Raw genomic sequence first — 11,779 nt, forward strand, 5'->3', positions numbered from 1 at the left:
GCCTTAACTGCACGATGTGTCATATCCCGAGCTTTGTGTGTGTGCGCTGCGCCAAGGCATCAGTCATTTTAATTTTTGACCACAGACAAAATGTCGGCAACAGCAGCCTTTATAAAGTAAATAAAATGTAAATAAAGTACATAAAAATAATTTGACCTACAGCCCCAAACTCGGTCCTAGGGGGCCCGGTGTCCTTTAGAGTTTAGCTCCAACCCTAATTAAACACACTTGAACCAACTAATCAAGCTCTTATGGGACCACTGAAACATCCAGATAGTGTTAAGGCCAGTTGGTGCTAAACTCTGCAGGGCACTGGCCCTTCAGGATCAAATTTTGGAGACCCTGCCCTACAGAGTTGTTATTTGCACAGCTTTTTGATCATTACATTACATACATTATTTTCTTAGAATAGGAAATATGCTGTCGTGCACACAACATTAGTTAAGTATGTGGTCTTAAAGAGGCCCTTTTTTTTTTTCCATTTGGACTCGGTTTTGGATTGGATCGAAACATTTGGATTGGACTTGACTTGGATCGGACAAAGCTGGACTTGACTACAGCTCTAATGTTACAAACAAATTTACCAAAAATGATTGCTGTGGTGGAGAACCAGCTGGTAATGAATTTATAGTGGACATTTGCTAGTCCAAGATTAGTGCTGCTGAAACTTGTATGAAAATCTTTGACTAGCAGCAAACCAGTCTACAGCTGGTTATGCCATCTTAGCTGGTCTCCCCGCTTGTGGGCCAGATGGTTGCCCAGCTGGAAAACCAGGTACCAGGTTCCAAAACACAGTTACCGCTAAAGGTGTGTTCACCCATAAAAAAACGTTATTCATCAGAATCTTCCCCCCCTGGTAATCATTGCAACTGGTATATGAGTCAGTGAGACAAGAACTGATTGGGGCTAATTTGTGAACAGATCAAAGATCTGACTCAAACAAATTATTTGTTCACAATCACCAACTAATACCTTATTGCAGATGTTAAGGTTTCCCCTGCAATAATAAACAAATGTAGTGACTAGATCAGAGTCATTAAGTCAGAGACTGATTCAGTGAAGATCGACTCAAAATAATGATTTGTTTACATTTAACCAAACTAATGTGTTTTGGACAGAGTTAAGATTTTCCCCTCAGTTAGCTGCTAATCTTTGCAAACGGATTATTGAACTGATTCATTCTGTTTTGTGAACAATTGTTCTAATTTTTTAAACCCATTTCAAAGGGATTCATTGAAGATTGTTCTTGAAAAAAACAAATGATTGTTCACAATCACAAACTAATTTAGGGCAGTGTTTTGAGGTTCCCCTCCACTTAGCTAGTTTGTGGCGGCTGGATCATTAAGTCACTAAGAACTGTTTAAATTTTTGGTTGTGAATGAATCATTAGATTTTTCGAATTATTTCAAATGATTTTAGAAGTTTCTGACTCAAAAAAAGATTCGTTCACAATCACAAACTAAGTGGTCAAATAAATAAGGGGTCTACAATCTTTTGTTTTTGAGAGCTACTTTTTAAAATGAAACTAGTGAGAGAAACCCATGTTTTTAAATACTTTAAAATCTTTTAAATAACTTATCAGTTCTAAAACTGTTTACACGGTATTTAAAATGTGAACGAAATGTAAAAAATAATGATACACTGAATCATTTCACCAAGTTTTTTGTAAAAACCAACAAATAAATTTAGCGGGACTATGCACTTTTTGTTGCATAAACATTAAAATAAAAACATTAAAAACGATAACCAGTTTTTAAAACAACAAAATTTATAACATTTGACATGTACAACATGTTATAAAATTTAAATGTATAAAATGATAAACCTCACATTTCAACCTTTAAATAGTTTTTTTTATTTAAAAAGGTGAGTCAGAATGATGAATTGTATTTATTTTGCTCCATAAACAGTTCTACATTAGCTAACATGCATTCTAAAATCTCAAACACTTCAGATAATAAGCGAGGCTATTTCCATTTACCAGTTAAGATTTACAACAAAAATTTAGGTCAGATTTTTGCATTTGGGTTTTAACAAAAAAAGGCTGGGAGTCTGAATGAAAAAGTAAGTCCACTGTCTGACAGCAGGTGGCACTTAAGTAAAAGCAAAATAGAGCTGTTCCCTGGTTTAAACCCCTGTAAACAAAGCAGCGTGGCTTATAAAACTACTTGTTACGAAGTTTGGAAATTGAAAAGCAAATGCCATGAAACTTTTCTGAGGATAGTCGGTTCCCTGTATACATTCATACATTAATTCAATCATACTTTTTCATATAATTTTTTTCAACTGTCTTATTTCATGTTTTCACCCAAAACTAAACCCTCTCAATGCACCTGCTTTAGATCTTATTGACTTGCTTAACCTGAACATAATACCACAAATATTGGTTTTAAAGATAATTAAAATATTTAAAAAGGATAATTAAATAACCTCATGGTCGGTATGTCAAAAACATAATTCATTGACGGAATGCGCATTAATTATTGGCCGATATTTATCGTGCACACCCTAAATCATGCACATGAGGGTGAGGTAAACAGAATGTTAATGTTTTAGGGTGTAAAGCTGTTTTTTTAGCTGGATTTTCCCAGCAGGGCCCGTCATCTAGTTTTTGCTGTTGCTTTCACCCTCACTGGCATGGCTAGGGACTGCTCTGTCTAGCGGCCAAAGCCCTATTGTAGAAGCAGCCATGTGTCTGTTGATGCCACAGGCATATGCATCTCCAAGAAAGCTTGGTTGACCCTTGATTGGGATTCCATGGAACCGAGGAACACGGCTTGAATGGGAGGCGTGTGCAGAATGCATCTAGGACAACAGATGGTGTGAGAAGCACAGCTCAGAAATCCAGCCGTTTCTCTTCACATGGTGTATTTTTATCAAACCATCTTTTGTCAACAAACATCCCAGTCGCCTGTTGACAGCTGCTGCTGATGGCTTGAGGGGCGGGCGACAGAATATAAATGGAGGTGAATAATGAAGTTGGCTGATGCTGTCTGACCCGCTGCTCGACGTTGAAGTCTGATTATAATTGCAGAATGAATATGTCTTCATAGGTTTTGGTTTATCTTTCACACAAATCTGATTTGGTTTCAAATCATAAATCTTTAGGGCTGACTTTCGAGTGCTTTCATATTGGCAAATGATGAAATCTGATATTTTTTGGAATTCAGATATTGTTGTGAATATCTGGTCAATCACTTTTCTTTTTCTTTTTTCCTAGACTCTCACATCAAAAAAGGCTTTCATAACAGAGGTACATTCCTTTTCCTCACATATCAACGAATATCTATTGTTAACTGTAAGATGAACCTGTTTGATGCAGGGATTGCAAGGTTGGTGGTATCTCATATTTAACACCTCTTTATTCCAGAATGCTTCATCGTCAGGCCAGCCCAGCCCATGGGAAGAAGATCGAACACAGAGGAGTGGATGCGTCTGGAAAACCACGTATAAAAAGGTGCATTGGTCCTACAAAATTTCAGGCAACTTTTTTTCTTGATTTGGATATTGAATCCGTTCAGATTATTTTAGTTACTTCTAGGGATGGACAGTATATCTGTACAATATCAGCCGCTATTAGTAATTTTTTTAATTCTTACCCATTTATTTATTTTTTTTTAAATATCGGTTCACATTGTATATTTAATTGTACATGCCACTTTTCCTCTCCTTTTTTATTTGAATTTACCTTTGCCATCATCTGATGTTGTCCTAAAATTAATCACGTTTTTCTCTAGATCCGATACTGATTCCATTCAGATTAATTTTAGGGTTACTTCTATAGATGGACAATATATCGGTACCATATCAGCTAATATTAGTTTTTTTCTTATATTTTCTATTTTAAAAAATGTGGGGAAAAAAACAGTAAATTGAAACTGGTTGAATTGATATGTGTATATGGCGGCACGTTGCTACATTCACGGTCGTGGGGCCGGCCGGGTATTTTATTTACTTCTAGGATGCATAATATATCGGTACCGGGCACCCACCATATCATCCGATATTAGGAAATTTTTTAGTGTAATCTGGTAAAAAAACTGGAAAAACACGTGGGGAACTCGTGGCGCGGTGAGTTTTTAATCGATTCGATTGATGTGTGTGTATAGTTATTGAGCCATGTTAATTTGCCATCAACTAATGTTAACCTAAAAATGTAGTTACTTTAAACCAATAATTTAGGACTTTAATGCAACATTATTAATAAGTCATTCTTTAGCAAATCTCAAAAATTAATAAAAAATATGTTTCAGAATGTAAACTTAGAATTTTGTAATGCCTAAATTCCTCTTGTATTTAACATAACTTGATTTTTAGTTTTAAAGTTTAATTTTTAATTTTTTTTTTTCAGGACAAAATAGTGTTTAATTGTAATATTGACTGTTCATCAGTTTTATTTGGCATATTGTATACGAAAATAACTGCATGTATAATAATAACATGCCAATTGTGTTTATTTGTTTATCTGTGTGCGACCAGAATTGTAATATTGGCTAATAAGCTCAACAGAAATAAGGCACCAGGTGACATCTAAACGGAAAATGCAAGAAGAAGATAAATCTCTGGGTTTAGGGTTAATATTTATTGAGACTCACATCATCTTTATCCTCTTCAGACCACATCTTCAGCACTCAAGGGGGGCCATTCAGCTAGGGATTGGCTACACGGTTGGCAACTTAAGTTCCAAGCCTGAGCGGGACGTCCTCATGCAGGATTTCTATGTGGTGGGAGAGCATCTTCTTCCCCCGGGTGCGCTGTCTGTCTGAAGTTGAGGGTGGATGTGGAATTTCACATAAAAAAATGATCATCTCTTTGTTCTTCCAGTGAAGGGAGCAACTTGACGCCAGCCCATCATTTCCCCAGACTTCCGTTTCAAAACCTATGCTCCTGTCGCCTTCCGTTACTTCAGAAAAGCTCTTCGGGATACGGCCAGATGACTATTTTTGTGAGAATATATAAGCTAAAAGACTGGATTTTATAATAAATGCTTGTACTTATTTAGGATTATTGAAGAATCACTCAAGCAAAAATTCATTGTCATTTTGTTTATGCGTTTCTCAATCTGTGATTGCCTTTAGTATTCGCTCTGTAACGAAACCCTGATCGAGTTTGTCCAATCCTGGAGCCAGTGGCTCAGTCCTTTTACCTCACGAAGGACGATGAGTTTCATCATTAAGACAGTCATGCACAAGGAAGCAGAGTTTTTTGCAGAAGCTTCTTCCTGGATATTACATGGTGAGTTGCTGTACTTTGACTGATACTTTTCAAAGTAGTGGTCAACCAGTAAGTCAGATGCCGATATCTCGTCGAAAGCAGGGGTGCATATATTATACAACACATATATATCACATGATATATAGTACAGTCTAATAATAGAAAATGATGTGTTGCCTACCTAAAATTAGTGAAATGCTTCTTTTAGAGAGTAATCCATAATGGTGAGCTAATATTTATGGCCAAAAATTAACCTGAAAATAAATTATCGGCTTGTCAGCATCTGATGCAGAACCTTTTATACATTTTTCAGCTGCAGTTTAAGCTAGGAAAAAATACTGTTTGTGTTGCATTGTTAAATGTTCTGTATTTTTTGAGAAACATGCTCTCTAGCTTTTTAGCCCATTATCACACACTGCTGTCACAAATCAGCCGCCTGGTTAAACAACAACACTGCTGATTACCCAACAATTTATTTTGAACTCATTTTTCTCCCCCGAGGCTATGTGCCTACTCTTTACCTGAATGACAAAACAAATGACACAATTAGCATGTAAGCCATGCACGTTTTCCAGTTTTCTGTCTCCAGTGGACCATTTCATTCCACAATATAAGTACAAAAGGGTTTGGTTTCCGAGAGAACATGAGGTTTTTTTTGAGTAATGATGCCTAAATGGGTTCCCAGTGTCAGCAGAGTCTAACCAGCGACTGGCTTGGCTTGTTCCATCCATTCATCTGGAGCTAATGAGCCCATGAATGGTGACGGATCAGTTGTTTGTTTAGCAACAATGCCGACTTTGGCCAGTTCGTGGTCTACAGAAAACCTGTCTTATTACTGTCTGGCTTCTTTTCCTCATTCTGTTTCTCTTCTTTGATCATATCTTGTAGGACATGTAACCTATGCGAAGGTGATTGGGTGTCACAAAGCTTTTCTAGGTTGGATATCCGCTTCATTGCTTTGCTTTTGTGTGGTGATTTTTAAGAGGATTTAAACTCCAAACTAATTGGAATCAGGTGGTTTTACTATGCTCTGGAACATTAACTGGCAAAATGAATGTCATTGACTTGTGAAAGGTGTTTTTGGGGTTGAAATGTGTTTTGTGTCTGGAGGAGTTTTTTTGTGTCTGGAATGCGGAAAAAAAAACTAATAACCTTTACCTTAATTTAATGCATAAATGCTTTTAATAAACTTGGATTAACAAAAGTGTTATTTTGCATGCCATATAAAAAATATATTTTTTTTGTTTTTTTTTTGTTACGATAATCAGATGTGCCTTGCAATATTCACATGATTTTTAAAAACAGTTAATCGAAAAAAAAAATTATTATTATGTATCATTGTAGTATGTATCATTTATACATACCAAATCTGTGACTTTTTTCCCCTGTAGAACACAAAAGATGCTTTGATGAATATTCGCGATGCTCTTTTCCAAATTGTGGTGCCATCAAGAAATGTCAAAAAAGCTAAATAAAAGTATCATAAATGTTCTTTTTTTGTGTGAGGAAAAAAAATTATTTGATGAATATCTAATTTTTATTTTACCATATTCAAACTCGAGTTGCAAGTTTGTAAAACTTGTCTCAGTACATTTTGGCATGCAAAATTGGAATAAAAATGTAGAAATAATGACAAAACTGTAATTTTGGTGTGAAATATTTATTTAAAGAATTCATAAATTGATTGGAAAGGGCCGAAAAGTTGTTCCCTTGCTGAATATCTTTCTGTGGGTCTTAAAGTGGTCTTAAAAAGTATTAATTCAACCTTCTACAAATTAAGCCCTAAAAAAGGTCTTAAATCAGAGTTGAAAGTCTTAAATTCATAGTCACGGCATTTAATTTTGTATACACTGCAAAAAAAACAACAACAGTTCAAACTATTTTAAAAAATTTTGAAGCGTTGCTAATACAAGACATTTACTTTTAGACATGTTGACATTCAATTTAATTTAATACATTTTCTTCACCTTAAAACATCTTAAAATGTCTTAAATTTACCTTCAGAAACCCTGTCATTTGTATTTTCACACATTTATACTTAAATTGCAAACTTTTCGCAATACATTTTGGCGCACAAAATAAAATGGTGACAGAATTGTAATTTTGGAGTGAACTGTTCCTTTAAGGAATAAATAAAAGCATTATACAAAGCATGTAACCAACAAAAAAAAATGTACCCATTCTTCGACAGATTGTTTTAGCACTTACGTTTGAATCTTTGTTCGCTCTGACTAAATCGTGTTTGATTTTTCAAATGTTTGTTTTCCTTCAGAACTTGAATCAGAATCCTCGCACCTTATTGCCCAAGTTCTTCGGGCTGTACTGCGTACAATCGGGCGGGAAGAACATTCGGATTGGTGGTCATGAACAACGTTCTGCCCAGGGTGGTGCGCATGCACCTCAAATACGACCTGAAGGGGTCCACGTACAAGCGACGGGCCTCTAAAAAAGAGCGGGAAAAGGCAAAGCCCACTTTCAAAGACCTTGATTTCATGCAGGACGTACCAGAGGGTCTCATGCTGGATACAGACACGTACAGCGCCCTGGTCAAGACGTTACAGAGAGACTGTTTGGTAAGTTCTTCATAGTGTGCGGCTGTCTAGAGCAGACAAGCCATTCAGGATTAATTGATGTGTTTTTGGTGTATAGGTCTTGGAAAGCTTTAAGATTATGGATTATAGGTTTGCTGCTGGGAGTTCACAACATCGATCAGGCGGAGAAAGAGCAGCAGATGGAGGGATCTCAGGGCAGCAGTGATGAAAAGAGGCCGCTGGCACAGAAAGCGCTCTACACCACTGCCATGGAGTCCATACAGGGAGCGTCGGCCTGTGGAGAGGACATCGACACCGACGACACGTGAGTTGCTGAAATTAGTCCATGTTTTGACACCTATAAAGGATATTTAAAAAGGTATGTGATGCATTTTCAGATGTATCAAAAAATATGATGAAGTAACAGGGATGCAATTACAAAATTGTAATACTTTATTTATTTTCTTTTAAAAACTCTGAATTTGTGTTTGTAATCTTTAGAAAATCTGGCTATCGAAAAATCGAAGTCCCATCATGTTAGATATGCTGTTTCATCTGCAAGTGCATTTATGGAAGCTAAAGGATTGCAAACCAAAAAATTCATGCTGACTTTTTTTTTAGAAGTCAAAATATTTATATATATATATATATATATATATATCTATATAATATAATATATATGTATCTATCTATATATATATATATATATATTTATACTTTGTCAGTAAGTTTTTTTTTTTTTTTTTTTTTCATTTGGGAACATGCTTTTCAGAATATTTCTATTTTTATTTTGCCTAAATACATTTAAAATGTTTTTCCTTCAAAAAAAAAAAAGAAGAATTTGTGTTTCTAAATCTTTATAAAAATTTGGATAAAATAAATTGTCCTGTTAGAGATCCTGTTTTCATCTGGAAATATCACGTAATGGAAGTAAATAAACATGCAAACAAACATATTCATATTGACTAACCAAAAAAATACAATTTTTGTTAGTGAATAAAAAGTGAATATTGGGGATTTTGCTTTCCCAGACTAAAAAGTTGCATGAGTGTAACACATTATTTTACTTTCTTTTTTCTATTTATGTATTTTTTTCTATTTAGACTTTATAAGTCTTTTTTTACTCAGATTTTTTTTAGATTTAGCTAACTTTGGGAAACACTTTTCAGCATGTTTCTGTTTTTATTTTGCCTAAATAAGTAAAATGTGTTTTTTTTTTTCTTTAAAAAACGTGTTTGCAATCTTTATAAAATTTTGATAAAATTAAGTTTTCAGTTAGAGATCTTGTTTCATCTTGAAATATGTCACATTATAGATATAAATAACCTGCAAACAAAACAAATTCTTGTTTACTAACCAAAAGGTGAACAAAGACAGTTTTGTTTTGTGTTTCCGTTTGTGTTTTCTGTTTTGTTTTGATCTTATTTTCATTTAATTTTGTTTTTTTTTATTTGTTTTTTTTATTATTCATATAAAGAATTGAACAAACAGATTATTTTTTGTGTGTTTGTTTTTTTTTCTTTTGTGTTTTAATCTTACCTTAATTCTTTTTTTCATTTTATGTTTATTAGCTATTTTTTCTTCTTAAAGTATTTATTTATTTAATTTAGCCAACTTTTGGAAAGACTTTTCAGCACTGTTGCAATTTTTTTTCCCCAAATGTATGGTTACACATTTTAATTTCAGTATTTAGCAAGGTTTAGACTTTTTTTTTTTTTAAGCTTTCATATTTATGTTTCATGTTTTTTTTTGTGTGTGTGTGGGTTTTTTTTTTCTTGTCAGGATGGGCGGTATTCCTGCAGTCATGGAAAAGGAGAGCGTCTGTTACTCTACATTGGAATAATCGACATCTTGCAGTCTTACAGGTGCTTGCGTCAATCTCTCCGACTCATGCCACTTACTATTTACATCAAGAAGTGTGTGATTCCATTTCTGCCAGTATGATTTGGAAGCACTATGAATTAACTTTGTTCATTTTCTGTTTTTTCTGTTTAGGTTAATAAAGAAATTGGAGCATACGTGGAAGGCTCTAGTCCATGATGGGGTAATGAATACATTGGATTTCATTGACTATTATCTAGAAAAGTCTTCTGAATACATCACTTGTCCCTTGCCAGACGCTCCATTTCATCACTTTGGATGAAAAGCTTTGGCCAAGTTAACATCCAGCTGTGTTTTCAGACTCTGTGGTCTCCGACCTTCAATATATTTCCTCATACTTCCTTCATTTTCGTATTTAATAAGCATGAACAACTGCAGTATATTAGCATGAATGGGGTTTAGTGAGAATTACAGGGATTTTTGGAGGAAATGCTTGTGAAATGTGCACTAATTTGGGGCTGTTTTCTCAGAGGATGTGCTAATTGTGCTATTGCTGCATATGCATATACCACACACAAGCACACACTCATTTTTCTCTCGGCTCAGCTGTGAATAAAGGAGATTTCTCCAACCCTGCCTTTGACGCAACAGTCTATGCCATACTGCCAATGGCTGACGGGTCATTTGCATGCTAATTAGGTTATTTATAGACCTAGAGTTGGTATATCTTTGATTGCGTCAGCTGGAGGTGACAGTATATATTACCTAAAGGCGGACTGGTTGACTCCAGGAATAATGAATGTTAAACTGGAAACTGACATGTTAAAAACCCTAAAAAACATTAAAAAAATTAAAAAGTACCGAAACAAAAAAATAAAAGTAAACATGAGTTGCCCAACAAATCATTAGGTTTTAAAGATTAAGTGTACTTAAAAAGGGAAAAGGTAGTCCAAATTTAAAAAAAAATGAAATAGCGTAAAAGAAATTTGGTATTGACCTTTTTTATAAACTTAAATCGGCCAAAACGATAAATATTGATTATTTTGCAACCCTTCAAAGAAAAAGTTTTTTTTAAAATAACATCTAAAATTTAATCCCATTTATTCCCAAAAAATAAAACAGACGTTAAAATTATATCTATTTAAAATTCATACTACAGTTGTATTTATTTTTAGAGAAAATTTTAAAGGGCCCCACTTTTACAAGTTTTTAGGAAAATTTAACCTTTCCCCGCTAATGAAAAAAATTGAAATCTTAATTTGTGCTTATGAATTTTACCTTTTAAAATTAAAGTTCAGTTGTATTCCCCCAAATATTCTTTTAAAAAAAGATAACCCAAAATGGGTCTTTAAATTTTACATATTTGGTCCAAATAAAAAAGAATAAAACCTTAACACTAAAATTAATTTTTTAAATTCAAATGAATTTAGGGATCACACATTTAATTGTATGGAAAATGGTTTATTCAATGAATATTTTTTTCTTTTAGCACTGAAATCCTCTCCGCGAAGAGGGGTTGGGGGTCTGGCTCGGGCCAAATACGCTCCCCCGGGGCAGCCCCGGTCGGACCAGCGCCCATTTGTAAGAAAGAAAAAAATCTAACCCTGAGAGGGCCCGTACTTCCCCACACGGAAGATGTGGTAAACAAAAAGAAAAATACATTTTTTTCCAAAACCCGTGGAGTTAATTCCAGGTATTTTAAATCGGCCGGTTTTTTAGGAGGAGGAGGTTCCCCGCACCCTCCCTCTTTTGAGGAGGCCACTACAGCCCCCTTTTCCACCACCTTTTCCCCCACCACCTCCCGTCCCTCCCGAACCTCCCCCCTCGGGCACCTCCCAAACCCCCCGTACAGGTAACACCCCCTTGTCCCCTCGTAATATTTCCGTCCGGCCATAAAAAGGTTTTAATAAAAATCTCGTTTTTTGTCAGGACAACCCCTCCCGCCCTGAAAAAACGTAACCAAAAAAGACTAGTCTACTTCCATTTTTATCCTTTGTCTGGTTTTCCTCTTCTGAAGCGATGGTAGTTTTGGACGTTTTTTCCTTAGCAACTTTCAAGTTTTTTCCTCTCTGGGGGTTAAAAGGAAGAAGAATGGTTTGTTCCTTTGTGATGTGTTCTGGTTTTGGTTGAGCCCCCTTTCTGGTGTTTTTGTAGAATGCGGAAGGACCAGAGACCATCACAGTGGGGTGAATGGAGGGGCGGTTGACACGAAA

The 11,779-nt window shown here is 35.2% G+C and overlaps 1 pseudogene; it reads left to right on the plus strand.

Moving 5' to 3' along the window:
• The first annotated feature begins 589 nt into the window (after positions 1–589).
• On the plus strand, positions 590–11,422 carry LOC122134621 (annotated as a pseudogene).
• Positions 11,423–11,779: the final 357 nt, after the last annotated feature.

Source organism: Cyprinus carpio, unplaced genomic scaffold (genome assembly GCF_018340385.1).
Source record: "Cyprinus carpio isolate SPL01 unplaced genomic scaffold, ASM1834038v1 S000006796, whole genome shotgun sequence".
NCBI classification, from domain to species: domain Eukaryota; kingdom Metazoa; phylum Chordata; class Actinopteri; order Cypriniformes; family Cyprinidae; genus Cyprinus; species Cyprinus carpio.